General features: G+C 46.3%; 1 gene segment (V, D, J or C); it reads left to right on the forward strand.

Annotated features, from left to right (window-relative positions):
- The window catches only part of LOC309476164 (immunoglobulin heavy variable 3-11-like), a 39,428-nt gene extending 37,118 nt beyond the window's left edge, over positions 1 to 2,310 (forward strand). Inside the window, exon 2 of the V gene segment in view lies at positions 1,597 to 2,310.
- Positions 2,311 to 7,147: the final 4,837 nt, after the last annotated feature.

Below are 7,147 nucleotides of genomic sequence, written 5' to 3' on the forward strand. Positions count from 1 at the left end.
GTTATATTGCCTGTTTTGTTTATGCATTTTTACTCCTGCGTGATTTAAAATAATTGTGTAATCGCTAGCCTGTTTAAATAAACTTTGTTAAATCATTTGAATTAAGTTTGCCTGCTTTGTTTCAAATTCTGAGTCCCTGATGAGTGCAGATTGTACCTTATAAGCTCTACGATTGGTTTTATTCTTAAAAGAAACCTAAAATTGTCTAAAACACGGAGATAATTATCTTCTTTGTGGCCACAAGAAAGTGTTATCTATCAGTGTTAAAGACGCCCGATCTCTGTTCATAAATTATACATTCTGTCCGCTGGACGGCCAGTCTGCATGGTAAATGAACATTCGTCAACTTCTACCTCAAATTCCCCCAAATTGAGTAAATGCTACCCGTCTCTATCAGTGATTATTACAAGTAATTGTGTAATCACTGATACAAGCCGAGGTCTTGACCTATTCCCTAATTTGAATAAATTAATTTATGGAAGCAACAGATGCATATTCACATTGATGAATATTACCGCTAATTTGAGCTAATTAATTCCCCAACACAAAGTCATTGTTGTTACACAGTGATTTCAGGCCCAATTTTTTATTTTAATCTTTCCCAATGATCTGCTAGCTGCCCGCCCCATAAGCATGCCGTCAAAAAACTGCGTCTCTGTAGGCAGCCTAGGCTCTGAGATCTGCACACAAAAACAATTGGTTTCACCAACCACTCAAAACCAAAACAAATAGTTTTCCAACCAATCACTGACAGGGGGAGGGTGTTGTGAGGTTTTGAGCCAGCTTCTTCTTCAGCTCTGACTTCGCGTGCAGCCGTGCACGAGCACAAAACCTCACAACACCCTCCCCCTGTCGGTGATTGGTTGGAAAACTACTACTTATGCCCACAACTGACACACTAATACCAATGTTATACTAATCCAGAAAGGAGAAGAAACAACAGCAATATGCTAAAAAACAAACATTCATTCTAACCTAGAAATTACTGAATGTCCAAAAACAATTTATCTTTCCACTGTAGATTGTCATGTCGTGGAAATATTAAACTGTATATTAAACTAACCATGTTTCTAACATCTAACCTTATTTAACATTTGAACAGGATGTACTGTACGAAACCAGTGGAAAACTAAACTAGACAGTCCGTTAGAATCTTTTTAACAAATTAAGTCATCATTAAAACAAAGTTTGCTTTACCTAGTGACAGAGGGGTTTGCATATGAAGAACCAATCAAATAGTGGGGAAATTATGTAATGCAGCATGACATTTATGCCATACCTCTATACTATAAAAACTGTTGTATTCTTGTGTACTGTGGGATTCTCAATGGAATTTGTCTGAGATCCTCCGGCCTTGCTTCTTGGGAGTGATTCCCTGAGAACTGCTCGGGAAGATCTCCTGGCCGTGATTAAAGCATTTAAAGGACATTTGCAGGTCTGTTTGTTGATTTATTCCTGCGCAGGAAGCTAGTTTAGGAAGGAAGCTAGTTTAGGGGAATAAGTTAGTTATGAACAGTGCAGGACAGTTGATCGGCAGGAGCAGGATAGGGCACCCCTGTTCTAAATCATCTAACATTAATTGTCTCTGTTTTACAGGTGTAAGTGGTCAGTCTTTGAGCTCCTCAGATTCTGTGGTGAAAAGACCAGGAGAATCAGTCACTCTGTCCTGCGGTGTCTCTGGAATCTCAATAGGCAGCTACTACAGCTGGATCCGTCAGAAACCAGGGAGAGGACTAGAGTGGATCGACCACATTGATGGTGGCACTGGCACTAGTTTTGCTCAGTCTCTGCAGGGCCAGTTCTCCATCACCAAAGACACCAGCAAAAACATGCTGTATTTAGAGGTGAAAAGCCTAAAGACTGAAGACACAGCGGTTTATTACTGTGCAAGAGATGCACAGTAAGACAAAAGACTGCAGGGCTGCACAAAAACTATTCATGTGATTTCTGAGGGCTCAAGATCTTTTTTTCCCAAAATACAACAAGTTACTTTTAATTTTAAACCCTTAATACTCTTCATGGAGGTCTTCCTAAATGCACGAGAAGCATAATAGGCATACTGCAATCTTTAAAGTTAGGGTATTCAATTTCGCTGTGGCTAGCAATAGCAAGCTAGCTTTGAAAGCATGAGATCCCACCCTCCCTTCAGAGCATCTCCAAAGCCATGCCTCCTCCAAAACACATGAACTTGCAGGTTGCACACAGCCAGAGCAAATTCAGCAAAGCAAAATAAGAGATGCCATTAAATTACTTCATGTCTCAAAGCACATAACATTACAATAATAATTCACGTTAACAACTTGAAGAGCTCTTACTTGTACCACCTGACTGCTACAGATTCATTTCGGCGTTGATAGTGTTGACATAGAAACACATAAATCTGAGTCTGAGGACACGAACAGCTTCGGGCAGAATATCATGGGTTGCCGTCTCTAAATGACAGTTACGGCATGGCGTGAACGGAGCATTAGCTAGTTGTTTTGGTTCAGGAGGAACTGTAAAAGGTGGGTTCTCTTTGTTTGTGGTGTCAGGTGACTGACGTCTGTCTAACTCTGCATAGCCTCATGGAACGCGCTAATGATGTGTGATGTCTGCGTGAGCAGGGTGCACGGAGGTATGAAAACACATACTCTGACAGGCAGGTAGGACATTTTATAATGTTAACACTAACCCTGTTAATGCAACCCGATCTCATGAAATGCATCTCTATAGCACGCATTGTATTTATCATGCGATTTATACGTGAAAATTAGTTTTTACATGCGTACGATACGCACTGTAAACCCTTTGGGTAGGATTAGTGATGTGGGGTACGTGCGTATTATACTCTTCTAGGATTAGTGGTGTGGGGTACGTGCGTATTACAAGCTATAAAGTGTGTATCATATGCACGTAAAAACAAATTTTCATGTATAAATTGCAAGATAAATACAATGTGTGTTATGGAGATGTATTTAATGCTAACACTTTGTTGTGATGGTCCCCACAACAGACATTCTACTAACTAGAAGTAACTTTGTAAGTACATGTAAAATTATTCGACTACCCCTACTCTATATAAGGGATTGTTTACTAATACACTAATAAGAGTTTTATCTTCATGTTTACTCACAAAATTGTAAAAAGGGCTCTTTAAAATGCTGACAACCAGACTTATTCATGGTGTATATTGTTGTAAATGTACATTTTTCATGTTGTTGGTGTCAGACACTGACTGAGTCAGCGGTCATTAAACCTGGAGGATCTCACAAACTTACCAGTAAATCCAAAACATACATCTGAATCAACAAAAGAATGGCTTCAGCAAAGAAAGAGGAGTCTTCCAGACCTGAATCCGACAGAAAATATGTGGGGGACCGTGGACACTGTGCAGAGGAGAGCAATTTAACAGATCTGGGGCCTCATTTATAAAACTGAGCGTAGGAACCTTACTAAAAGTGTACGTGCGCACAAAAGCCAAAAATGGCGTACGCAAAAAAATATTTAGACTTATAAAACCGTTCGTACGCCAGAACCTGCGCAGAATTCACTTTATAAATCCCAGTCAGCGGAAGACTGTGCGCACATGCGTCTCCACCCCGAAATAACCATATATGGAGCTTACAACGCCTAGTTTTACTATGCAGATCCTCATCTGCATATCATTTGCATATGATTATTCATCCACGTGATAACGTTTAACGGTACAAGACACATTACATTAATAAAAATAATGTACTTGCCTATCCTTGTCTTGTTTTTGAATACATAAATCAAATAGTGTAAAATACATTTCATCTTTTCCACTGGCCGAATAGTATTTTTAATTGATTTATATTTTTAATTGAAACAGATAGGCCTTGGGCATTATTTGCACAAAACTATTTTCTCAGACAATCTTGTATTATCATGATAAGAAATTATCTCTGTGGTTAAAACATTAAAACGTACTCGGTTACTAACGTAACCTCGGTTCTCTCTAGAAGAGGGAACGAGTACTGCGTAAGATATCTTACGCTAGGGGAAAATCCTTTTTCCGCGAGATATTGAAGCCAAAAATTATCCTTAATTTTGTAATAATGCAAAACGCGTTGCGGCAGCATGCAGACATAGGCGAGACAGCTCGCGCGCCTATTGGCTGCTCTGCGGCAACTGCAGCAGCCTATCGAGCGAGGCCTGGCGTGACGCCAGACCCAATCAGGGCACTTCGCGCCCGCTGTGTCACGTCCCGCCGAAATGGGCGTGGTCTAGGCCTATAAATACCGCTCGCAGGCAGCTATTATCTGGTTTTTCATCATCGAAGCAACCAGAGCGTGTGCATGCACGGCAAGATACGCAGTACTCGTTCCCTCTTCTAGAGAGAACCGAGGTTACGTTAGTAACCGAGTACGTTCTCTTACGAGAGGTCTCTCGTACTGCGTAAGATATCTTACGCTAGGGGACCCAATGCAAAACGCCGTGCATGCTGAGATCTGACACCAAAGACCCAAGGGCGAAAGCCCGGGGTACATATAGTGCACAATCACTCAGGGAACTCACAGGGAGTCCGGGAAGAGGGAGGGGCGGAGCCGCACTCTTCCACATATGGCAGCGTCGCTTAGACGCGAATTTCATCATACAGACAGGGCGGGGTACGGCCTGAACTGATGGGGAGATGTGGGTCTTACACAGTTTACCCAGGCACATCTCGTGCTGCTGCTTTTCACTGTCGATCATCGAGCTGTGCTCAGTAGACGCAGCATTCTGAGCTGATAGCATCAGGTCAGATAATACTGGTTAACTTAGACCGACAGCAGCCTGGCCTGCAGGGCGGGAACCTCTAGGTTGTAGAACCTTATAAATGTAGACGGGAAGGCCCAGCCTGCCGCCGTACAAATATCTTGCAAGGCAATCCCACTTGACCAGGCCCACGAAGAGGCCATGCCACTCGTGGAGTGCGCTCTGACACCCAACGGGCACTGCATGCCCTTGGAAGCGTATGTCAGTGCTATAGCATCAACTATCCATCTGGATAGGCTCTGTTTCGACGCGGCTAGTCCCTTAGGACGCCCGTTAAATGAAACAAAGAGCTGCTCCGTTTGTCTGAAAACAGACGAGCGAGACACATAAGCTCGTAATGCCCTGACTGGGCAAAGGAGGCCCGCGTCACAGGGAGATAACCTGCGCCCTAAACGGTGTGTCGAGGGATTTTGGAACATAACCGTGCTTAGGTTTGAGTATAACTTTCGAGTCATTAGGCCCAAACTCCATGCACGTCGCGCTCACAGAGAGCGCGTGTAAGTCCCCTATGCGCTTCACTGAAGCGAGAGCCATCGGAAACACAGTCTTGAAAGACAGATGTTTCAAATCAATTGACTGTAAAGGCTCGAATGGCGCACCTTTCATGGCTTCCAGAACCGTAGAAAGGTCCCATACGGGGACTGCGGGAGGTCTGGGAGGATTCAGTCTCTTAGCCCCTCTAAGGAAGCGGATGACTAAATCGTTCCTTCCTATTGACTGGCCAAGCGTTGTTCCTGAGAACGCTGCTATAGCCGCCACATAAACTTTGAGCATGGAGGGGGCCCTGCCCTTGTCCAACAGCTCTTGTAGGAAGGAAAACACCTCCGTCACTCTACAGTCTGTGGGTGACACGCCACGGGCTGTGCACCAGCCCGAAAACACTGACCATTTCGAGGAGTAGAGCCGTCTCGTAGACGGAGCTCTAGCCTGCGTGATCGTGTCTAATACTCCTTTAGGGAGTCCAACATGTACCCGTTGATGGCCCAGCCATGAAGGGACCATAATTCCGGGTGAGGATGCCAGATCGAGCCGTGGGCCTGTGAGAGGAGGTCTCTCCTCACTGGTACTGGCCACGGGGCAGTACTTGCTAACTGCAACACGACTGGGAACCAAGGTTGGTTTTCCCAGAACGGTGCTACCAGCAATACTGAGCATCCTTCTTCCCTGATCCGCTCTATCACCTGAGGCAGGAGAGAGACGGGGGAAAAACATAGAGCGGGCGGCGGGGCCACACATGGGCCAGCGCGTCCCTGCTCTTGGAGAAAAATTCCGAACAGTGAGCGTTTTCTTGAGACGCAAACAGGTCTACTTCCGCTCTGCCGAATTTCTTCCACAGCAGTTGGACTGTCTGTGGGTGTAGAGACAATTCGCCTGCCGGAACATTGTTCCTGGACAGCCTGTCTGGTCCTATATTCAGGAGCCCTGGCACGTGCGCTGCTCTGAGCGAGCGCAGGTTGCGCTGAGCCCACACCAGGAGGCGTTCTGCTAGCCTGTACAGGTTCCTGGACCTGAGGCCGCCCTGGCGATTTATGTATGACACCACAGACACGTTGTCCGAACGGACCAGGATGTGGCGTCCTTTTATTTGGGGACAAAAACGCGTCAGCGCGTTGTTTACTGCCAGCATTTCGAGGCAGTTTACGTGCAGGAGCTTCTCCCGTTCCGACCACTGGCCGAAGAACGGTCTGCCCTCGAGCAGCGCTCCCCATCCCGAGGTGGACGCGTCCGTGGACACCACTTTCACCCTCGAGGAAGTCCCCAGGCTTACACCTGACTGGTACCAGTTGTTCGCTCTCCAAGGTTTCAGAGCTGTGACGCACTTCTGATTGACCCTAAGGCGAAGCAAACCGGATGCCCACGCTCGGCGTGGGACTCGCGCTTTCAGCCACAGATCTAGTATGGGTCTGAGACCCCCGTCATTTTTCGGTACCAGGAAGTATCTGCTGTATAGCCCTCCTTCGCTCTGAACTTGAGAGAGAGAGAGGCTCTATGGCCCCTTAGTTCAATAGTTTCGCCACCTCGGCTCGAAGTAAATGTGCTACTTCTGCTTTTACCGTGGTCTCGACGCGCGCCGCATAGCGGCGAGGGCGTCGGCGAAACTGTAGCGAATAGCCTCTTTTTATAATGTCCAGCACCCACTTCGAAACCCCGGGCAGCTTTGCCCATGCGTCTGCATGAATAGCTAGGGGTTGAATACGAAGCGCGCTCCGCTCGCTCAGCGATGGAGAGGCTTCGGCGTGCTGTAACACAAGCGTCGCGCTCGTGACATTTGAGGCATGGGGCGCGCTGATAACAGCGGGCAGATCGCCCGCGCTCGACTCCTCTGCGGTGGTCAACCGCGAGGGGGAGGGCTGGGCGGTTCCCGTAGGAACTGTCATGTCTATGTGTG

Source organism: Leuciscus leuciscus, assembly GCF_965113295.1.
Source record: "Leuciscus leuciscus genome assembly, chromosome: 1".
In the NCBI taxonomy this organism is placed as follows: Eukaryota; Metazoa; Chordata; class Actinopteri; order Cypriniformes; family Leuciscidae; genus Leuciscus; species Leuciscus leuciscus.